The 25,196-nt window shown below is 35.7% G+C and overlaps 1 long non-coding RNA gene across 1 annotated transcript in view; it reads left to right on the forward strand.

The window, feature by feature from the left end:
* LOC138689296 (uncharacterized) overlaps positions 1 to 25,196 on the forward strand; it is a 214,383-nt gene that overhangs the window by 124,448 nt on the left and 64,739 nt on the right. Inside the window, exons 10-12 of the long non-coding RNA XR_011328179.1 lie at positions 15,254 to 15,382; positions 17,072 to 17,230; positions 17,667 to 17,824. This is a non-coding gene — a long non-coding RNA (uncharacterized lncRNA). The remainder of the gene's footprint in view (positions 1 to 15,253; positions 15,383 to 17,071; positions 17,231 to 17,666; positions 17,825 to 25,196) is intronic.

Below are 25,196 nucleotides of genomic sequence, written 5' to 3' on the forward strand. Positions count from 1 at the left end.
AAAGGCTCAAATGCATGTTCTGGATGTATATACTTTAAAAATGTCTTCAGATTTAGGTATTAGAGCTCAGCCCCTGGCTGTTACTTTTAATCTTTTATTGCCAAGTAAAACCTTTCCAGCAGAGGAGAATTCAGGATGTATAATCCTTGTGCATAAGCCTGGGATTGTAGCTAACCTTGACAATTACAACCTGTTGTTCTTTTATCACTGAGAAAGATCATCTATAAACCAGCAAGTTGGGATAGACAACCGTCAACTGATATAATCTCTCAGCATTTTTTCAGCTGTTTTAGGTTTTTGAGGGGGCTAGGGGGAGAGCTGTTGTTGTTGTTGTTGGGGGGTGTTTGACAAATAAGTATTGCCATTGTAGAGTTCAGCAGTCTATTTCTACTAAGAGTTTTAAAAGAGTTATTATGTACCCTTCTGTGTTCTTGATCTCTTGCAGAATGTAGAACAATTTAAATTGTAAAGGTTACTAATTTCTTTCATTCATAGTGGGAAATTTTCCGTGGTTTATGGATAATTCAAGTCTGACTTTCCATCATGCTGTTGCATGTTGTGTATAATCAGTCAGTCAAGGTATTTTGAATAGAAGAAAGCATAACAGATGAAAATAATTCATAAATGGGTCTCGAACACCTTAAGTAGAGCTTTAGCCCTTTATTATGAATACTTTGTCAAACTATAGTTACTAGAATGAATTTTTGTCAATACAAAAAATAAGAGGAAAAAACTTAAGTTACCTACAGTATTGATTTGACTGCATTAGCATTCTTTATTGAAGTTCCCCCCCCTAATATTTTTTAATATTAAGAAGTTTCACTTAGCTAACTAGTGAACAAACCCTTTTTTATTCTCCAATTTACGTTTTTTGTTCTATTCTGTAGGCTTTTATTAGATGTGTTATACTCTTGTCTGCGTTTCTAAGTTTTATAATTTTATTAAAGGAGAATCTGGTGTTTGTCTTATGAATGCTTAAAGAAAACTCATAAGTGTGATAAAGGCACCCTGTCTGTAATGTGCGATATAACAGTTTTGTGTGGCACAGTAAAACAATTGGTATAATTTTTCTTGCTCTTTCCAAACGTCACGAACTTTTTCAGCTTTGTTTGCAACTTTGCTCTAGCTCAGCTAATTCCTCTGTAACTGACTCTCATGAGCTGGTAGTCTTGAACAAACTGTAAAATAAATTGAAAAAGTTTAAGTCCCCCAAAAGAAAGTTAATGGCCAGTCATTTCTATAGATGCTATTTCTTCTGGTTCTGCATTTTTAAACATTTCAAGTGGGATAAGAGGAGCATGATGTTGACTCTCTATGTACTGTCACAACCATGATGCCTCTTTGTATTCCTGGGATTTGGTCTGTGATCAACCACTAAATGAAATGTTAAAACCTTTAACCTAAAATTAATTCATTAATACTACTATGCTTCACAGATTTTTCTTCACTGCTTGTGCAAATAGGCCAATTTATTAACTCTTATATAAAAAAATTTTATACACAGAAAGTTAGCTTTGCATTGTAAGCCCAAAGTGCATTTTGTATTAATAGATATACTTTGATTTTGTTAATAGAGTAAAATTGTAAGTATAATAACATTAATTTATTTTGGCTGATGCCAAGGTGGTTTGTGCCTTTGCTACTGAGAAAATATGATGATGGCATTTCCCAGAGAAAACACTCTCGGAGGCTATCAGTACCACTGATGTTCTGGCCTCTGGCTAATGCATGGCTGATCACTAGATATTGTACCCATAGGCTGTGATACTATCTTTTGTGACAATGTGAAAAATCACCATGAACATAAACTGTATGGGTAGCTGAACTGGGCGCCGCAGTCTGACTTGTTTGTGTGAATGTACAATATTCATATTTTGTAGGATGTTATAAAAGTTTAAAGTTCACGACAGTCTTTTAAGAACTGTATTAGATATTTTTGGTTTGGTTTTCTCAAAGAACAAAGTGCATCTCTGTCTCCATATTCCTGTGTTGTGTTGGGTTTTTTTCTTAAGATCATGAAGTCATTTCAGTGTGAAATTTGACAGGTAAGATTTTTTAAAAAAGCCATTCAAGTCTCATGAAAATATATCAGTTGGTAGAAAGAATATAGCATAAGCACAAGTCTAATTAGGTACCAAGGAATTCACAAAGGCATGAACTGTGTCTCACAGCTGAGCTGTTGAACTGCAGTTTTTCACCTTGCCTACTTATACGATGTGAATCCAACTCAAAGTCATAAATCCATAAACTAAGCTTCACTAATTCTGTTTTCCCGTAACTAGTTGCTCTTTTCCTTTTGAAGACTGAATTTCCTCTATGCAATGCGTGTTGCTCCATCTTGCACTGACCAGCAGAGGTTCTGCTACATTTTGGGACAGAGAACAGGAAATTATCAACCTCAACAGAAATATTGTCCCTTCTATCAGTCTTACACTGGTTGGTTCCGCAAGAAGATACAATGAAACATCTGTTGCAATTACCTCTTTGTGAGTGTTACTTCTAATGAAGTGTTGCTATTTATGAAAAGGACTCTGATCTTCCTTGCATCGCAAGGTCATGGGAGCTATATCATCTCGGCTCCCAACAAGTGTGGAGGAGGAGATGGAAGGAAAGGCAGTCCTGATATTTCTATCAGGTTTGGGCTGTAGAAGGCTTGAAAGTGCCCACAGAAGGGCAATAAGGAGACCTGACTCTTCTTTCACTGTGTTTGCACTCTCAGTGGATTTTGAATATTTCCCTCATGACAACAACAGTGGGTTTGGTACTTCTTCAAGGTTGAAAAGGCTAGATTGATTTGAATTTCAGATAATTGAATTTTGTAACTTGGGAATCTATACCATGCAGGAACAATAATCTCTCAGGCTAAAACATAAATAATATAATATAAAAAGATATTCCTTAGTTTAATTGGTAGGAGATAATCTCTAGTTTCTTTAATTTTGCCAGTGTAATGATTGTACAAGTTACCATGAGGAAAAAATAATCTTAAAATGCTTCTAGTGTAAATAAGCCTCTTGCTTCTATTTTTTTTGAAGTAAAATATTGCAGGGAATTCTGAGCCACTATTCACAGGGGAGAGGGCAGGGGAAGTTGGCTTTTGTGTTTCGTTTTGTTTTTTTTCCCTGTACCCTGATCAAGTGGCAGAGAAAGTTTTACTGTGCTTGGAAGGAATTATAGTGTCTAAGCCTTGTGGTGACAGAAGCATAAGCTGATGACAGCAAGTAGTGATAAGAAAAGTGAAGACATAACTGAAAACTTATAAGCTTCCCTTGAAAAAGGCATAGTTGAAAATAACACTAGAATTTAATGCAACTCATTGTCCTTATCAATACCCTGTAAATACCATAAGGAATAGAGAAATAACCGAATATCAGATAATTCCTGAACAACAGAAATAAGCTATCTGTTTGAAATTGTTACCACTCCTATCTAATTTTGAGCTGCTTTCTCTTAAAATACGCTTTTCCAGCTACTCAGATGTTCTGGCAAATTACCTACATCAGTAAGTTTGCCTGGACAAGGCATAAGTCAGTGCAAAGTTCACTTCATTCTAGGCTTTTATTCTAATTATCTCTCATTCAAAATCAGGATTCAATTATTAGACTTAATTTCTAAGTTTTTTCCTCTGTGATTCAACCCTATGTTCCTCTAATATTTTATTGGAAAACAAAATATAGGGGTTTTTTTGGTTGGGGTTTTTTGGTTTGTTTTTTTTTTTTTTTTTGGTTTTGTTTGTTTTTTTTTTTTTTTTTTTACATTTTTCACATCATTTAGTAGCTGTTTCTCTTATTTCCAGTACGGAATTTTCCTAACTAGCAAAGTGATATTTTGAAACTTCAGTAACAATAATTTGTTCTCAGCAGGAAACAAGTTATCTGTATGGTTTTAATAATTCCTTTTTATAGTAGGAAGATCAGCTAGTTAGCAATAAATAATATGGACTTTTATGAAGTTCATAAGTTTTAGAAAAATACAGTAGAGGCTATGTAGTTAACATCTGGTTTTCACATATTGAATTGGGTTTTTCTTAATTTTTTTCTATACCTTCTCACTGCAGGGCTGTGTGGGAGATTTACTGTTTGTAGCAATTGCTATATATGCACTTAGACTATACAATGAAGAATGATATAAGGGAGAAGCTGGTAAACTTGAGTCCAGCGGAGGGCCACCCAAATGGTCAAGGGGCTGGAGTGAGCGCAAAGAGGCTGTGAGAAGTGAGCTTGTTTAGCCGGGAGTAGGGGAGCCTCAGGGACACTTAATTACAGCCTTCTAATACCTATAAGGAGGTTACTAGTAAGATGAATCCAGGCTCTTCGGAGGTCCTTGGTGGGAGAAAGACAATAGTCATAAATTGAAAGGGGAGGTTTAATGATATCAGATGAAAAATATTCCCTTTAAGGATGATTAAGCATTGAAACAAGGTGTCAAAAGGGTTATGGAATCTCCATCCTTGGAGGTTTTCAAGACCTGAAAGGACTAAGCACTGAACAGCTAGGTTTGAACTGATTGTTGACCCAGCTCTGAACAGGATTTTGGAGTAGATGAACTCCTAAGGTCCCTTGCAACATGAATGAGTCTGTGACTTAATCTTTTTTTCCTTTGTCACCAAAGCCTTACAAAAGCGTTTTCTTGATGAAACATGTTCTATGAAACAACAGATCTGATGTGATCCTGCATTTCACTGGGGTCTTCCTACTCTGCTACAATGCAAATGGGGTAAAAGAGCTCCTTGAGACACATCTTTAACTGGACTGCCTTCACAGTCAACAACTATTCCCGTTTTTCCGTTCCCTTAACTGACAGCAGAGGGAGCATATTCAAATGAGAGTTCATATACGAATTCTGGAGAGAAGGGTCGAGACAGGGTCTTTGACACCAAGTTATTGGCTAGCCCACAGTAATAATTTTATTTCTTGGCAGGGATTCTGCTGGAGACAGAGGAAACTGTGGGGGAAACTACTACTGCTGTCCTATTCTTGACTCACCTGCACTGAACAATATAGCATAATCTGACATCGTCAATTGTAAATGCTAAGCATTCCAAACTAATTCCTGAAGAAAACTGCATTTTGCCACCTTATTGTGCACTTTAATTGAAAACAAATACATTTAACCTTTGAGAAGGCTTAGAAACATCTTGGAGTATGTGTTTGTGAAGACCAGTACAGCTTGGATTAAATAAAAAAAACCTAGGGTGTATTTAAAAAATATTCCTCTGTGAAAAACAGGTAATATTTTAGTATAAAATTAAAATAGTTTATGTGATATGCTTCTTTTGAAGTGTATCACATACCAGATATTATTAAAGCCTTGCTTAGCCCACAGTCATATGCCAAAGACCTATTATTGATGTTCTGAATACTAATTGCTTCCACCACATTATCTTTGTTGTGAAGCTTCACCTCTTGATGAATGTAACCGGTCGCTGACTGCCAAATCAGCCCTATCAAGTTCAAGTCAAAGGTCTGGCAACAACAGAGCCTTTCCACACTCATCAAGTACATTAGCATATTGCCAACTTTATTGCTAAATGTGAACTCCTTGTACTGTGTGGATTTATCTGAAAGGAGATGGCGATACTGTAAGTAGCACATCATTCAGTCAGCAGAAGGAGTATTTACCCAATTAGCTGGTTTAGCTTGGGATAGTGTTACACTATTATTTGGAGTTTTGATTTCTGTTAAGAATTGCAGGGCAAATTATACAAATAGCTCATTCGGGGGGGGGGGGGTGTTATAGTTTAAGTTGTGTGTCTAAGTGATTTACAGAGTTTAGTTAATCTAGTTATTTCTGCTATTCGTAGATCTTTTTTTACTGATACACCTAGATGGAAACCACCTTCCTGTTCACCCCACGCAACTGACCATCCAAAGTCCGTTCCTGAAATCTCAGTGTATGTCTTTTCTAAATTTACTATTTTTAGTTATATTTTTCCTATGGCTTATGGGAGTGATTCACAGTACACTTGAAACATGTAAAAGCAAACTGGATTAATTTTTAATAATCCTATCAAATCTGGATGTTGATAGACTTTTGAAGTGATGTAAGATCAATCCCTTCTTTATTTTACTGCAAAGAAATAAGCATATACTGAAGCGTCTAATTCTACTGTGTGGCAAAATGAATTGAATGTATTTTAATAGACCGTTTATCTTATCATATAAACTTGTCTGAGTAAGAGTTTGTCTTGTAATAGAGGTCTTGTTATGGTTCCAAGATACACAATAAACAGCATAATGCCTCTATTCATTCTCCAACTATGTTATCCTTATCGTGTTTGAGTAAGGACCAATGATCTTTGTGTAATGGAAATACTAATATTTGTGATTTCAAAGCTTTTCTTCTTTTTTTCATTCTTTCAAGACACACAGGTCTCCCTTTGCATCTTAATATTCTGCTTAACTGAGGTTCACCTGATTTTTTTGTGCACAAAAACATTCATTTACTGAGTTGTGAAAAGCAACCCATATACGAAGCATGTAACTGGAAGCCAAGTTTGAACATAGGACCCTCAGAAGTTCAGTTAAGTAAGCACAGGGCAGTCTGAAAGCTCCTCTGAATCTACCTAAAAATGCTTTTGTACGAAAAGGTCATGAAACTGGCATTTTTATGATTTCCAGTATTTTCTGTCGCAGTCAAGCCAGCAAGTCAGGAAAACCTTATCTCATGGTGTTTCCATTTCTGGCCTCAGGTAGCAGAAGAAAATGCAACACCTGTGAAAGCTCAGATACAAAACTGTATCAGAACTTATAAAATCATTCAGTCCAGTTTTTGGATATGCTGCTGAAACATTTGTTTTCATGCTTAATTGAACCAAATAATGTTTTTCTGACTTTCTACAGTACACAGGTAAACTTCAATTACCATTTATGTCTTGCTGTTCTGTAGCATAACATTGTCTGAAACATTTCCAGGTATGAAGCTATATTCATACAGCAGGTTTTTCTTAGAAATGATAAACCATTTTTGCAGACTGATATTTTTGTAACATTACCTCTTAATCAGTGGTTCAGAATTATTATTTATGCTTGAGCAGAAAGATGTACAAGCAGAAAACATTCATAGAAATACATATAGAAAACCTATCAATATTTCCAACCTAGAATAGCTGTTACTGGCATTTTCTACTATAACTTTTTAAGAAGGACTGAAATTTGCAATGATGACAGTCATTGTAACTGACAGTGGCCCTTACAGAACAATTCTCTCCATTCCTAATTTTTTCTTACCCTGTAGCCAGTGTAGTAAAATGTTGAAAACAAAGTATTTTAATGATATTATTAATATAGCCATTGCTATTTTTAAATGGAGTTTAATGAAAAAATACTTTTGAGCCATTGATTTCTAGCAAAGCTTTAAGCGATCTGCTTCTGTAGTAAATGCACACATGTGAAGCAAAAGCAGTTCAAACTGGACTTTTGGTATGTTTAACCAGCTTTTTTGTTTCAGACTTGGAGTAAAACTTTATCTTGGCTCAGAGACTATAGATTTGTTGCAATCTTTGCAGTTCACTGAACTTTTTTTTTTTTTCCTGTGCATACATATTTCAAGTAAACTCTATAGTTATAACAAGTGACACGTTATGGACCCTAAATCGTTGCACTGTGGAATATGCACAGAAAAAGGACAAATGAAGATATCAAGGGTCTGTTCCATTTTGCACTGAACTGTAAAATGCCACCCTTGTTGTACAGAAGATCACTGCTTCTGAGCAGGGCTCATTGACTGCTAAGTTGTGGATAGTGTTTCACTTTCTGCAACTGTTAATATCCTGGGTTATCCAGGCATAATGACCTCTCTATTTGTGACACATTGTTGAATTTTCTGGTTCTTTTAACTTATTCAAACCCTTTTTTTCTTTTTCTCCATTCATTGGAAGGCTGGAAGGATTCTGAATTGAGCTGCTGTACAGAGCTGCCTCGCTGTTGGTCAGCCAGTTACGGTTGAAATTGGTGGTGGTGGCACATCTGTAGCTGAATATAAACTAAAGTATACAGGAAAGGTACTCTACATCAGCACTAGCTTTTCTGTGTATAAGATAATGCATGTATTTTGGATAATATTGGCACATCTGTGATATTGTTTGGGTTTGGTAGTTGTTAAATCTGATATAGTAAGTAATCCATCCATGCTATAATAATCCACATTGTTATAGCTGATGTTTGATATTTAAATTCTGACTGGAATTAAATTCCAATTTTATAACTAGTCACTAAATTACAGTTGAAACATAATACCTTACCTATTGAATGTTTTAAATGCTGATAAAAATTTATATATTTGAAGAACTTTGCCACTTCAAAATATGAAAAGAAAAAGGGGTTACGTGTAGTGTACAGCATTTGGTTTCCAGATGTGAATGCTTCCTCTGATCTTGTAAGGATCTGAAGCTAGTGGAAGTGTACCATTTTATCTCAGATGAGGACCCATGCCTATATTTCTTTTCTTCTCTTTGTTCCCCACTAAAAGAGCAGTGTTTATTTTGTTTTTATTTGCATAGTATATTCTGGATCGCTTCGAGTTTACTTTGGCCCTACAGTGAGTAAGTTGCATTTTGAAGGGCTGTTTTAGCTGCCTCCAGCCATAAGTGGAGAATGTTTGTGTATACCTGGAATATGTCAGGTTATAAATATTTTGCTTATCTTCAACATTGCTGTCTCTCTTTTATGCTATTTTTTCTGTGATTTGCTCCCTTATAAGTTCCGTAAATCTTGCCAAATTTCACTGATGTAATAGAGAAAATATTTGCTAATTTCAGAGGACTTTGAATCCCAGGCAAATAATATGGTAGATCTAATATTTAATACCAAAGCCTTTTCTCCTAGTATCCATCCATATTTTTGTCTCAGTCATTGAAATGCTCTGAAATTCACTGTTGGTAAACTGAAGCCTTTATGATGTGATGAGATTATACCAGAAAAGGTACATACTAGATTTAGATATGGATGATAGTCTCCCCTATCTTTCAAGAGCCTTAAAAGAATCCACTTACTGTCTTTCTACATGGCTCCTGTAAAATCACCTGCAAATATTTAAGACTTTCGCTATAACTAGGCCTAGGCCACCACAGAAGAATCAAGGAGAAAGTTCTCTTAATAGATTATACCTATTAACTTGTTCAGCATGAGAGATCATTTGCGAGGATGGATATGTTCCCAATGGCATAGCTCCAAGGGTCACTGTGCCTTTTACGCCTGGACTTCACAGAAAAGAAACAACTGCATAGGATAGGGTGAATGTTTTACTAGACCATTGGGCACATTGATTTTTATTTTCATGGATATGTAGATCAAATTGAAATAACCTAAAGGGGCTGATGGGATACCCTGGGACTGTTAGGGATGTCAAGATCTGTAGTAAGTCTGTATATTTCTACTTCTTGGTACTCCCTGTAGAAAAATAGCACAGGGTGTCATTGAGATCTGTCACTCGCTGACACTTAGGGGAAAAATAACCCCTACCTCTGCTAGACATTCCCAAGACATGTCCCAGATGAATAAGATTGTGTACTGAACCTAGTTTTGATTTATTTACATTTAAAGCAAGTGTTATGCAAGTCAGACACGCATGATCCTGGCTGGCTGATATATCCTTGAGCAACTGTCTGTATATTGGCATGCAAAGAATTCTTTCTTGCCTGATGTAGGATGCTACTTCAGAAATGTTTTTTGTAAACACCCTGAAACTACAGAGCAGGAACAGCTTCTATTTCAAGATTTGATAAAATTGCGTCTATTTAAGCAACCTCTGTTCAACTGTCACATTAAAAATAAACCATTTAGACAGCTATAAAATGTCAAAATTAATAGAGAGTGAAGAAATTTGGAAAACTGAAATTAAGAAAAACAAACCGACATAAACTAAAACTTATTTGAATTTTGGACTTTTGAATTTGCCAGGAATATTATGCTTTCAACAAATTTAAAGATTTTTGCATGAACTTTTTTCTCTAAGGCTCAAGGAAAACCTGTGTTATATGGGTTCTTTAAATCTCAGAGAAAGTAGGAATTTAAACTGTATTTTAAGCATCAGGATCATAATTTTTTTTTCTGTATGTGTGCAGTGCCTTTTGTTTTTTGAAGCTGTTTTTCAGTTTCAAAAAAACATATCAAACTTAGGTAAAGATAAAGTTATCTTTATATCATACAACTCTAGCAGTTTCTTCCTGTGGAATATAAATTTAAATTTTGTGACTATCTGATTTCTCTTCAGTTAATATAGATAAGATAATTTAAAGTTTATCTAATGTTGTAGAGCTTTCCAGATTGACAAGGAGATTGCAGTTCTTGTCTTAGTTACAGGCATACAAACTTTTCCTTTCCCTCTTAGCAACTTTAATATCTGGCATAAAAATGTTGTCCAGTGTCTCTTTTGCTATGTAAAGAAATGTTGGTTGTAATGAAGAAATGACCACAAGAAACTGGTCAGGTTCAGCTGATTAATTTTGTATAGTTTGAATCATGAGCTGATTTTTTATTTCTTTTTTAACCTAAAAATAACTAAAAATTTGGACTGGCTTCAAGAATCTTACTACAAAGGCTTTACATTCCAATATGCTAGACTTTCAAAGCTTGGTAATGTTTCTTTGTAAACCCTCAGAAGTGAAGGCAATTCTGAGGTTGAAAATCAGGTTTAGATAATTATTCTAGGGAAATATGATACTCTCTGATGTATTTATTGAGTATTTTATTAATACAGCTAGTGAAATAAAATGTTACATATGTACATACAGAAATATATCTTGGGATTCACAAGTAAAATGATATACATCTATATATGTCTTGAGAAAATGAATGGGGCTAAATCTGGCTGGTGACTAGTCACTAGTGGTGTTCATCAGGGTTCAGTTCTAGGGCCAGTTCTGTTCAACATCTTTATCAATGATCTGGGCACAGGAGTTGAACGCACCATTACAGGTTTGCTGATGGCGCCAAACTGGGAGGTGCTGTTTCCTCTCTTGAGAGATGAGAGGCCTTGCGGGGGGATGTCATCTAGGTATAGGACTGGAGCATTGGGCAACGATTGATGGGATGAAATTTAACAAGTTCAAATGCCAGATTCTGCACCTGGGATGGAGTAATGCTTGGGCACAAGTGTAAATCGGGAGAGCAGTGGCCGCAGGGCAGCCCTACGGAAAGGGGTCTGGGGGTGCTGGCTGACAGCAGGCTCAGCGCGAGTCACCAGTGTGCCCTGGCAGCCCAGAGGGCAAACCCCATCCCGGGGGGCATCAACCACGGCATGACCAGCCGGTCGAAAGAGGGGATTATCCTGCTGTATGTAGCGTTGGTGCAGCCTCACCTCGAGTACTGTGTGCAGTTCTGGGCCCCGCAATTAAAGAAGGATGTTGAAGGTACTCCAGTGCATCCAGAGGAGGGCAACATTGCTGGTGACAGGGCTGGAAGGCATGTCCTGTGAGGAGCGGCTGAGGACTTCGGGTTTGTCTAGTTCGGAGAAAAGGAGGCTGAGGGGCCACCTCACTGCTCGCTACAGCTTCCTGAGGAGGGCAAGGGGAGAGGGAGGTGCTGAGCTCTTCTCCCTGGGATCCTGTGGTAGAACGCATGGGAATCGTTCAAAGCTGTGCCAGGGGAGATTTAGGCAGGACATTAGGAAGCATTTCTTTACCAAGAGGGTGGTCAAGCGCTGGAACAGGCTTCCTAGAGAGGCAGCTGATGCCCCAGGCCTGTCAGTGTTTAAGTGGCATTTGGCCAATGCCCTTAATAATATGCTTTAACTTTTGGTACCCTCTGAAGTGGTCAGGCAATTGGACTAGACGATCATTGTAGGTCCCTTCCAACTGAAACTCTGTTCTAGATAGAAAGAAAAAGTATTTTCAGAAATCTGTTCTCTCTTTCATAATGAACGTGGTTTGGGTTCAAATACTGTTAAACATTAATGGGAAATGTAATAATTTCAAACCTGATTTAAAAATTCCGGTGTCCTCAGTATCATACAGAGCTAGAAAACTGTTCTGGTTAAGGTAGCTTTTCTGATTTAGTTTGCATTATTATAAAAATAAATTAATTCCTTTTCACTTCAAAAAAGTCTTAACACATGATGCATTTCACATTCCTTTTATCCAATAGAATAATATTTCTTTTCCACATCTTTATTTACTGCATTAGATGCTTATTCATGGTGTTAGTTTCAGAAATCAAGTGTTTTTTCCTTGTGAAATCATATTATTTGAAGTGTAAATGCCATTTTCTCTGCTAATTTATTTTTGCGTTTTGGTTAAAATGAGATATAACTCTTTGAATTACTCATTTTGTAACAGGGACAAAAGCAGCATCTATCAAGAGTGGGTTTAGGAAATAATGGCTCCATCTACTGTAAAGTATGGCATTATATGAATGCTGGATATTTGGGGTGTTTTGGTTCTTTTTCAGGTTGTTCCCGTTTTCTGTATGAAACCTTCAATGAATTATGTTTGCTATTTTGATGCTGTGCTATCACTGCATTATTTCCTGTTTGTTATCTCTATGAATATTTTCTATTTAGTGAATAAATAGAAACATACTGTATTTTATTAAAACCTTCTTAAAATTAATGGAACCAGTTCATGATTTTACTTGTGAATTTTGATTTTTATTTCATTTTTTAATGCTTTGTTTCTTGAGCTGTAGCACACATTTTATTTCAATTATCTAGTAAAAATAGATCTTGTTGTTTAATCAGTATAGTAACCTGTGATAACTACAAGTCAGTGTTTAGAAGTGAGGCAACTCTAAAAGAAGTCTAAAGAACAATTGGCATCTAAAATGAGCTGTACGCTTCACTGCTTTTATATAAATTTGTTAACAGAAGCTTAAAACACGTTCTTGGATGGAAATTAAGACCCTTAAGCTCAAGCTTGATATGTTACTAACACATTCTATTAACATTTAACAAGCGCAAAACACAAAGAATTTGTTTATAGAACAAGCATGGCAAAAACTTTAGTAAATAGTGAAATGTTCTTTGATTAAAGAAGTTAGAGGCATCCTGTTTTTATTGCAAATCATGCAACACCTTTGTGCAAAATTAATGTGCTGTGGGGAGAATTTTAAAATACAGTCCTTAATGTTGTTATGGATGAATCTCAAAGAGTTTTAATAAAATCCTCTGTCAAAGCACGTGTCCTAAGAACTACACTGTATAACAACAAATTTTTTTTTTCTCTTCAGGTCTATGCAGAAATGCCAAATTTAGAAACACCTTTTCCCCCAGTGAAGTAGAAAAAGTTACTGCAACAGAAGTTTTTTTAAAAAAATATTGAATTACTCTTTGGTTGTTCTTACTCTTGCATGGCTAAAGAATATAGCCCTTTTAAAATAGATTGTTGATTAAAACAAAATATATTTTCCGGGAAAAATATATTGCTGAGAGGTTCCCTTCTAGTTTGGTCAGATCAAGTGCTTGAATGACAACAAAAACCTGAATGGTGCGAGGGCAATGGTCTTCAGTGCACGGTGTTGACAGAGGAGCTGTTCTTCATTTGTGTTTGTTATGGCCAGGGATCTTGGTCAGCAGTTTGTCTGAAGTCTGATGTTTTGTAGGTCAGCTGGTTCATGCAAGTTGCTATCAGGAATCCATGGACAGCAATGGAATGGAGGTAGAGTACTTACAGAAGTGGGGGTTTATCCCCAGCAGCCTTGTTCTCTTCAAATAAATCCTTAAGAGGTAGTTTTGCATGAGCATACCCATGGGTTATAGCCAGTGATTCATGCCTCTGAAGATCCTTTAAATTATACCTTTTTCTCAGCATTTAAACATTTTGAAGACATTCACAGAAGTGTCAGGAACATCTTCAGCATTATATGCTGTTAACCTTGCAAAAATTGCAGAGAACCACTGTCCGGTAGAAAGTCAATACTAGATGCTCCTCTCTAGCATCAACCCTCCTTTCTTATCCTTTCATCTGGACATTAGATTAGATTCTATTACTCACGCAACTCCAACAGTCAGATGAAATGGAGACCATGTTCCCATTGTTTTGTCTGTTATCTGGAATTATGCTAGAATGATTCAGTTCATCATTAAATAAAAATACAGTTGTCAGCTATACTGTTCTTATTTCATTATGCATACTGTTTGTTATTTATATAAAAATTATTGTAGTTTGTATATCATGAGGAGAAAGGTTTCTAAAGTTTCTGAGAGTTAATAACTATAACACTGTTTGGTTCTAGCCTGTATTTCTTTTTATCAGGAAAAAATGCTAGTAGTTAGCAGTAGATCTCTTTGGAGTGTGGTGTATTTCTCTCTCTATTTCCTATCACATTCACTTTATCTGTAGTGTCATGTTATTTTAAGTTGTAGCAGATGTAGGCCAACAAAAACTGACATAAAGGAAAGCAGCATAATACACTGTAATGATATTTGACACATTCAGATTGAGAAGTAAACTCACTTTCTTGAAATTAATACCTACTACTTACTGTGTTTGCCATTAACATACTCTCCTCTATGTATATATCGTCCCCTATGCAATCAAGGTATGGTTTACTTATGTCAGAGAATAGTAGCTTGTTCTGAAAAAACAGTAAAATCATCAAGTATTTTTTAAGATGTTGATTTATAATACAGTCCTGATATTGCTTTCCTGATTCCCAAACTGTACTTATGCAGAAACAACAAATTAATCTTGATATTTTTTCCCTTACCTTTTTAGTTAATAGACTAATATTTAATGATATCCATATTTGTGATAGGTCAAGTTATGTACTCTTATTCATGTTAACTTTATGGATAACTTAAAATAAGACCGTAAGTCAACTATCAATTCTAGAAAATAAGCAAGATAAGCTAATAGGGCTCTTTAACATGCTCTGAGTTTTGAACAAGTATTTCACAATAGATTCCAGCATTAAGTGGTGTGAGCTGAAAGCAAAATGTATCCTAGACATGGCAGAACACATTTTGGACTAGAAATAAAACTTTCCAAAGTATTGTATTTGTTTAAGGGTTGAACTAGCTGGGAAATTATTTTTCTTGTCCTGGGAAGGTTTGAGGCTTTTGTTGCATTCTGCACTGGGATTTTGTTCTGTTTCTTCACTTTCCTGAAGAAGAGAGGTTTGCTGGAAAACCTACAGAAGTTGTTAAGCATAAAGGACATGCAGACTGATAGCCCTTGAGCTGAATCAAGCAGAGCCAGGGACTCCCACACCAGCTCCATGCTGCCTGGCATTCTGGCACAAGTGTGCCACACAGGGAACTGGATTTGAGTACAAATATGGGTAATAACTATAATTTTACTGTGTTAATTTTAACTTAGGTCAATTTTCTGCTTGTATTCATTGCATGGCTGCCAAATGCTTTCTTCTGGCACAGAAGCAGCGATGGCATGAGGTCAGGCAGAAAAGGTGAAAAGTGAGAGAGAGAGAAACCAGAATCACTTGTCTTGGTAAGTAAAGTGAGCGTGAAAGCACTTGTAGAGGAAGAATTTGTCTTTAAAGAAATGGAATCTTAGCTCATTATTCATGCAGCCAAGTCTGAAAAATATAGCAGAAATCTAAGTTAGTGTATTACATCAGAATTAAAATGCGGATGGAACTATGAAGCAGGAGAGAAAAGTTTCATAATATATTGTCTATACAAGGTGATAAAACAGCAGGAGAGTTAGTATTATTGATTGGTGAAAAATCTTCTTCCTTAAGAAATAAAAGCACCCCACTGTTTGTTGTACTTTTGCTATTGAAGGGATTTATTTTAAAGTAAAATAGAAATATTCCTAAGTTGAAAACATCTGCACTCATGGGGAAAGTCTGACAGAAGGCTAAAGAAACAGTGATGCAACTGAAGCTAAAACCAGAGCTTTATTGTCAGGAATGTCTAGTGAAATTCAAGATCAAAACAGCAAAATATTTTAATATTATAAAGTATTCTTAAGATACGAGCAAAAAAGTCTTCTCGGAACTTGAGGGTAGGTTTCAGTTCTGGTATTCTGAGCTTAGAAATTCCACTGAATCTGTGGGATATCCATGTAGAGTTGGCTTTGGAAAATATGCCCAAGTTCTTAATTACTGTAGTGTTTCCTGCCTTATAAATGAGATTGCTTATGTTTATTTACTAATGAGTAATGGAACAGAAAAAGATGGCTTTTCCTGTTCTTGTAAGACACTTCATTCTGTAACCATGAGGGTTTAAAAGTTTATTGATTTCAATTTGTTAAAGTGTTAACTCTTGAAATATTTGAATAGCTCCTATTTTTGGTCTAATTTAGTGTGGTTAATAGCTATACATTTTCTATTAAAACTAGTACAGGTGCTCACAGAAATTTAAACTACAATCTTCATTATAATTAAAAAATATTTCATATAAATTAAGATTCTGCCCATTTCTTCATGAGGACAGTGGACTGACTACTGCTTGAATTGAAGTAGCACCTGAGAAATGGTCATGAAGTCATTTCACAGACTGAGATAAAGAAATAAAATTGATCATGTTACCATGGTACAAGATCTGGGTAATATAAGGTTAAGTAGCTGAGATATTAATGTCTCAAATTCAACAGAATGTAATTGTTAAGTTGTGATTGTTTATTTTTATTTGGGGCATTTTGCCATGTAAGCAAGGATCAAAAGAGTATTAAGAGGGCAAATTGACTTCATTAATGAATTAAAGTAGTAAAATTTTCTTTGGTTTCAAAACCATCAGGAAGGCTTTTTTCTGTATGTGATGTGATTTCAGAATATGCTGGTTTAAATTCTTCTAATATATTACATGGAAAAGCCTACCTAAATGTCACCTATACTTAGTTAAATATTACCTAAAGACAGGAATACAAAATTTTGTTTCTTCCTATTTATAAGAATTTTCATTTTGAGAGCTGTTGGTCTTTATTCTTAAACTGATAAATAATATTCAAATATTTTTTATGTTTTTCACTTTAGTGCATACGAAAATGTCACTATCTAACACTGACTTTGAAAACTTTGTGAAATACAGAGTTATTTACATGCAGCAACTGTTGTGACATTGCATACATCAACAACCACTTTTCCCATCGTTCTTGGTGTTTAGACTGTTGTGATTCTGCTGATGTAGCTGATGTTTGTCTTCGTTATTCCTCTGCCTTTGTCCTTTCCTACAGGCTTACCCTGAGTTTGTCCTGACCTACCTAGAGGAACTAAATGAAAGAGAGGAGGTGACCCAGACAGAAAACCGCATTCACCATGGGGCCTGGTCTGCAGCTCATCAGGAGATAGACAGCAGCTCAGCAGAAGAGGTCACAGTATTAAGCCAGAGGCAGGTCAGAGACATTCCTTTCAAAAACACATTTTGAAAAGAGAAATATCAGTGTGGAAGTCAACTTATTTCCTTAAATAAATAACCTCATTTGATTTCTTAATTTAATAAGATATTTATATATTAGACAAATAATAGTTATATACAGGATTTTAATGAACAAAAAATTATATATATTTGTGTCTCAGAACAGTTTACGCTTATAGCCCATGTAGGACAAATTTTTTGAATTTCTTATTTCCTATGTGGAGAAACTCAAGTAAGGAAGGGAAACAAACAAAAATCACTACATCTCTAGATTTGTGCTTCTTGATGCATCTTGACATAGCTATTTGTATTTCTGACATTTTCTGCTAATCAACAGCCCTACTTGAAAAAGTAGACACACATTATTTTAATTAGCAATATATAAATTACATGGTTGTACTTCCATCTCTTAGGTTCTGCAAAAAAATGTCAGCAACCCCAATCAGAAACAACTTTCAGGACCTTTGGACGCCCATTTAATGCCTGCAGATCCCCTAGGGGAGACTACACAGCTGACAGTGGCACTGGTGAGGAAACTAGAAGAGAAACATCCTAAGGCCTCAGCTCAAAGGTAAGCCACTGACAGAACTGATATTTATTGTTCAATGACATTAGATGTTTTCCTTCAGTTTCATGTAAGATTGATTTCCTGGATATTATTGAAATATCTCAGAAACCCTCTGGCTGATAAGCAAACAGGGATTTTGACCAAAATTAATGAAAAGGGGTGACATTTATGTGCTTTTTTTATTTTATTTTGAAGATTGATGTGGATGATGTTTGGTAGTAATTGCAAATTTACTTTTTCATTTTTTATCTATAATCCTCACATCACACAAATTACATAAAGACATAGGACTTGTATCAACGTTGTGACACATTTTGTGCCACAAGACTTAAGTTTAAATGGTAAAGGTTTTGTTAGAAACCTGAAAGTCATGATGAGCCAAAATACCAAGTGATGCAGTCACTTTCAATATAGGACTGTATTTTAATTTGAATAAAAAATAAATAGTAGTGTTCTTAATTGCTTCTACTTACAGCAGGCAAAAGACTTTGCCTTTCTTTAGATAACTGAAACTTTCTTTTACAAATGGCATTTGGCTAGTTATTTTTGAGCTTTGGGGTATTTTTAGTTAAAAACGTTTTAAAAATGGACCTTCCATTCAGATCAAAGACCACAACACATCACTTGCTATTAGAATGAAAGTCGATGATCTTGCTACTACTAGTTGATGATATTGTTACTACTGGCAATAAGTCAATAACAGTAATTTACAGGTGACTGCAAGCAACAACCAGATATGGTTTATCTAGGTTATTGTAACTCTTCCCTTGGAAGTATTACCCTTAGATAACCCATAGATTTGCTCCTCTGGTCCTCCTTCAAGGACTAGTATTTCGGGTGCTTCATTTATAATATTATCTTGCCAATATTTAGTCTTTTAGTGTCCAAAATATTTCTCAAATGTGTCTGAAGACTGTGAAATGACTGAGGTATCAGAAGGTATTGGCTAGCAGTAGTTTTTGGGGAACTGCATAGGTAGAGGTAGGCTACCTGTATTTTGAGTAATTTTGGTTTTTTTTATTAGATAACTTTAAAGCTTTGTTAAACATAAATGATTTAACTATTAGTAAATACTCTTGTATGTTTACGACATATACTAAAGTACCAAAGTTAATATTGATTACATTGGCTCCTTCAGAAGATGCCTTCTGCAATATAAGGTGAAGGTTTATACAAGATCATTTTCTCCACAGTGCTTTGAGTATGAATTGTTATGCTCTAAATATGCAATGTGATGTCAGGGTCACTACAAACTATTTCACTTCATTTAAGTACAATGGGATAAGTGAAATTGCTTCAACTAAATGTCTGTGCTTATAGCTTCAGATAACAGTATATAAATATTAAGCTAAAAATATCTTCTTGCAGAACACAGACATTTTGATTTAGAAAGCTATCTGCAGTCAGGATAGCCTTTAAGCAGTGAATGCTTGACTTTCTATGTCTTTATCTCTTCCCTCCAAAAGTGGAGTTTTGCGGTCTAAAGCATTTTCCTGAACTAGATTTAAATAGAGAAAAAATACATTTTAATACTAAAATAACTTTGTCAGAAATATTTGGCATTAAATAGCAATGGTAACTAATTCAAAACTTCTGCAGTTACCTCCATTATGGGAGGTACTAAGTGATTTAAATTCTCTTTTGCTGCAATTTTTCACTAGACTGTGACAAATACTAATGTATTCTGTTAAATAGCTGCCACATTCCACTCTGTAGTTTGTAGGATGCTTTCAGTGCCTGAAAGGGGATGTAGGAAATAGGAGACAGGATTTTATTTATCCTTTGTGATTTGAAAAGCTGTTCAATTTCCAAGTAGCAATAAAATTTGCCTTCCTTTACAAAATAACATGAAAAACTGTCGTAAGTGCAAATGAGGTATGAATTGTGTGTTAGTAGAGGAAACTATATTTCTGTGTCCTAGAATTTTTGTTTCAGGAGTTGTCCAGCTGTATGGGTCGATAAAGTGAAGATTATGATCACTGTTCCTCCAGAGAAGTTCAACTGGTTTTTATAAAATGCTTTTTGGTTAACTGCCCTGCTAAACACATTTGTAGATTTTTTTAAAACTTTGGCTTACTGAGAAAGGAAGGGAACTGTGTCTCTAAAAGGAGATTCAGCTGCCCAGACATATGTGTTTAGGATAATTTTTAGGTGTTGAGGTGTATATTACCTGGCTTCCAGCTGCTTCAGATTACTGCAAGTCTCCTGCCAACCCTGTGTTGTATCTGTGAGAACTATGCAGATCCTTTGGGTACATTAGCAGTCTCAAATACTAGCAAGTGTCTATTTTTAAGCTATCAAGTCCTGCCCTAAATGTTTCCTTTTCCAGCTTAGTGTTTTGGAGGCATATTCATTTCAGAGCCGTCGTTCTTAGTGTTTTTCTTGTTTGGTTTCTGAGAAACAGTCGCACTTTCATGGTGAGCCACAACAATTTACATGATATATTACGCCTATAAGATCTGAAAACCTGAACCTCATCTCTGAGTTACCTGACTGAATCCCTGAGTTTCTATGAGAAAGGTGAAAAACTTATCCATTCCAGCAAATACCATTGATGAAAAAAATCCTTTCTAAATGACAAGTATTGCCCCAAACAGACCAAAATCCAATCATAAGCTAGTTGTTAGACATGGAGGGTTCAAGCTGCTGAGAAGACGTGGCCTTTAGGATAAGGATGAGTAGAGGGGTGAGCTGTATGACTGTGATTTATGTACTTCCCTCAGTGCACAAGAACTAATGACTTAACTAAGTAATTAATGGCCACCAATTTCCTTCCCATCCTTGTTCTCATCCTCACTGTTCTTGTATGGGAAAGAGCAAATCCATTGCCTCCTTTCACTCAAAAATTGTTTTTTTCATGGACACTTGTAGAAAGATGTTACATAATCACATCTTTGCCTGGGTCAAGAAAATAACTTAATGTTTTGGGTGTTACCTTGTGGAAATGTAACCCCTGTAACTTCGGACAGCATTTTAAATTACTTCTCTGATTGTTATGATCTTATTGGGCCCAACTAGGAAAGTAAGTGAGTGCTCTTGTATCATCAACTGTAACAGATTTGTGCTGTCCTAGCAGTGTATTCAATTTGTGAATTGTCCCTTTAAAAGGCACTAGTCACATTTCTAAAATTAATCACCTTTTTTAATGCAGTTTTGGTTTCAGGCCTTATTGGATCACTTTGCTTCCATAAGTAAGCTTGATTTCACAAGTTTCTGAGTATTTTGTCTCCAATCCAGATATGCATTTAAGTATGCTCCAAGTTAAGTACATGCTAGGTACAAGCATTTTTGGATCTGAGTCAGAATGCTTATGACCTTGTCATATTTAATACTAAGACACACACATCTGGGACAGTGGGTTAAGTTTTAATTTTTCTGAATCACTTGGACAAAGTCAGTTATTACATTTTTATAAGACTTATTAGTGTAGGAAAAATGACTAAGGAATACCCCCAAGGAGATGGAAATGTTCTACCACTTCTGTCAATGACACAGCTATGAATTGGTACAATTGTTTGTAACAGTTAAGCAAATGCTTGACTGTGATTCTTTATACACTGTTCATTCATTTTAAATTCCAAGTGGGCAAAACAAAGGTAAAAGTTATAATCTACATCTGTATTGTAAATTGATTACTCCATGAAGACAGATGAGAATGTATTAAAAAAAATAATTCATGACTGGATTATTTTTAAAATCTATTTATACATGTTCCACAAAAAAGTGCTTTGGACTGTATTTTCTGCATTTAAAAAGTCTGTATTCATTTTAAGTACCCTGTCAGATTTCTATTTGTGAAAACTCCTCTATGAGAAAAACATCTTTTCACTGAGTTGCAATGATTTTCCATGATATATCTGCCATGTAAGTGTTCTAAAGGTTAAAGCATTGAATTGGTGACAAATTAACTTTCATTATCTGCTTTAGTCACATCTTGACAAAATTATTCTAATAGCTATATCTGCTACAGATAAAAATCAAGTTCTCCACTCATCACAGAGAGGAAATGTTATATATCCATCTGAAAATGAAAGGAAGGTATAATAAACATTACATTCCCATTTTTGGAAAGCATTTGCAGATATTTGTTTACATTAGTATATCAGTTTGAGCAGCTTACCTTTATTTAAATGGAATAAGAACTGGGGAGTGAGGGGGGCTGGGGAAGACTGTAGCAGCCGACAAAGCATGGTGACCCAGCTTGTCACCCAGTGACCTGTGAGAAGGAAATAATGAACTGTGAGTAGCTGTCATCTTAACTGTTTCTGACAGTTTGGCTATGGGCACATCTGTGTTAGTTGCATGGAAAGGCCTTTGTTGTTTTCCCACTAGTGACTTTGCAGACCGCTGTGGGGTTTGCTGGCTGCCCTGCTCTTACACTTCCCCTCCTTTTTTAGTAGTAAGAGCAGCTGCCACTGATAGAGCTGACATTTCTTTTAATGATTTACTTGGCATTTATACCATTAAAAACAAGAAATTAAATAGAAATAGAACTTCTGGTTATTGTAAATGAAAATATTCTCTATATTCATGTAAGGTCTGTTGTAAATATGCCTATTATCATTCTGTCTTTTCTACATAACTTGCAGCAGTGTTCAATGTCTGTTGGTACCCTTCCTTCCTAATATCTTGTCATACTTAACTATTTTAGAGTGAATTATTGCGTCCACTGGTAACAACATTTTAAATAATCCAGCATACAATGAAACTAGGCAGCTTTTCATGGTTAAATGATCTATTACAAACCAACCAAGCAACCCTCCACACACTTATTTAGTATTATAGGAAACAATTGCTTCCTCTTCCAGACTGACTGAAGTACGCATGTCTTTTCTGGTACAGTAGTGCTAAATCTTGGATAACTTTGCTCACACAATTATTAGCATTTTCAGCTAGGATACTGTTAAATATAGGCATGCCTGCTCTCTTAATAGACTTCTTAGCTGATTTGTGAAAGATAATTGTTAAGAAAAACTTGAAATCATGACTTTGAAAAATGAATGACTAACACAATAACTTATAAAGTGTAAAGCTAGCTATTTTAACAAAGTGTAAATATTCTACGTAGTTGATATACCTTACTGCTTTTATGTTAAAATATGCTTGGAGTAGGTTATTACAAATGGCTTTGCAGGAGTTGAATATTAAAGACTTCACCCACTAGACTGAAAGTACAGCATGCTAAAGCTGAAATCTTTTTTTGTGCTAATTGTTTTCTTGCTGTAGGTTTTGGGGACCTTAAATTCATCTTCTCACATTTATGCATTTTTGCTCATTCTCTTTAGCTGCCTCATGTTCCACGTTGAAGCCACACTTGATAGTGTTCACATGCAAGGGAAAATAGATCTATATTTTAACTCTGAGAACACAGATTTATGAATTGGTTCCTTTGAGGGCTGTGTAGTACAGCATCCAACACGATCTAGAATACAGGTCACAGTCTCTTGGCTAATTGTGTGGTGATGGAGCCATTATATATACACATAATAACAGGTCCCATTGCTCCATTTTTGCTCTATCACTAGTGCAATCCTCTGTCCTTACCTAAAAGTGGTTCAAAGACACATTGTGGTGAACAGGAGATGTGTAAATACAGCATGATTCTCTACTGTGTCATGTATAGTTCAGAGAAGCATTGTAGGTGCCTTCTGAATCCACATTTACATGTATGTGTAACATGAAATAAATAAAAAACCAAACAAAACCCCCAAACCCAGCACTTCCTTGAATGTCAGTGCTGTTGTTCAAACCACAATGAGATCCTACTTTCCTGATGATGTAGAAAACAATTGTGTGTTCTCTGAGTAGATCTGCAATCTCCTTATTTATATACGTAAAGCAAAGAAGGGTTAGATGGAGAGGATGCTGGCACAGAGAGGAGGTGACCTGCCTGGGCTTGTTTGGCAGTGACTAGTGGAGTCAGTCAGGGTGCTCCGAAGGGATGCTCTAGTTCCCTGCCTGGTACCTGCTGGACCAGCGTGTCTTGGCTATTAAAAATTCTCTTGTGCCTCCATGTAGTGTGCATCTTCTGGGTACAACGAAAGGGTCAGCGTGCCTTGTACCCCATCCCAGGCGTGTAACTCCCTCACCAGGGCAGCACGCTTCACAAACTGGGAAATGCAGCAATGCTTGCAACTAAACTAATGATTTAATACAATTTTTTTATTATGGTTAGGTAAATATGCAGGCCAGTCCACAGAAGACTTGCAACTTATAGCATTTCTCTATATTCTATGGAGCAGTTAATCAGTTCTACACCTCTGCGTTAAGCTATTCAGCTCTAAAAACTTTTGTGAAAGGAAGGTGAATGTATTGACAAAAATCTGAAATTATACATTACTTTTCCTGGTGGAAGTAAATGAGAACTGTGCCACTAAGAGCTGTTTTCAAACTCAATGAAGTCTGTTATTTCTCTTAACAAACGTTAATGCCATAGAGAAACTTAAATATTGATTGAAGCCATGAAGTTGCACAGAAACATCCATCAGATTCTAGAACTTGCTTATTCTTTGCAGAGACATTGCCCTGCTATCATATTTTTTATATATATATATATGTATGCATTTAAGACAGCTTTACTATGTTAAAGGCATTATTTTTCTCACTAAACTATTGTTTAAAAAAATAATAATTGTATATTAATACATATTGCAAAGTTGCAGAGATGGTGTTCCTCAACTTTTTTCAAGAAAATATTACTGGTTTTATTTGTGTCACTTGCAGAAGCAAAATACATATCTGTAAGTGATGTCTTCGTCACTAAGTGTCAAGGCAGAAAAAAGGCTTGTGGATCTTAGGAGCCTAGCCTGAGACTTTTGGGGATTCAAATACCTCATCAGAGAAGTGACTAATCTGGAATTTTTTTTTAATTGGAGTGAAGGGTTTCAGATTAATCAGTCATCTCGGTATGTTCATTCTCCACAAAAAGACTTAATGAGATCCAGTTAAAAAAAAAAAAAATATATAAAATCCACCCCCTATGGGTTATTGGTTTTTTTCTAAGGTGAAATTCAGAACAATTAATTTGCTAGGTAGTTTGCAGTATGTTGGTAAGGGTCTCTTTTTGGTTAGTACAATCTTAGTAACTTGGTTGTAGATTTTTAGGTCTCCTGTGGTTCTGATGAATTGCTAAACTTGCCTTTAGGGAGGAATTTGCTGTATGAAGTCTGCTGATTGACCCAGAGGAAGGACATTGCCTGCGTGTAGAGTGCAGCACAGCCAGAAGGTACAGGGACCCTTGTTGGGAACTAACAGTCTCTTTACAACTCCCATTGGGTTTGAGCATGGTCACTATTTTTGTTGCAATTTAAGAGTGAGGGGTTCTGTTAAATTTGTCATATGTCTCTGTCAAAAACTTTATTTCAGCAAGAAATTG

This window comes from Haliaeetus albicilla, chromosome 16 (assembly GCF_947461875.1).
Source record: "Haliaeetus albicilla chromosome 16, bHalAlb1.1, whole genome shotgun sequence".
NCBI lineage: Eukaryota > Metazoa > Chordata > Aves > Accipitriformes > Accipitridae > Haliaeetus > Haliaeetus albicilla.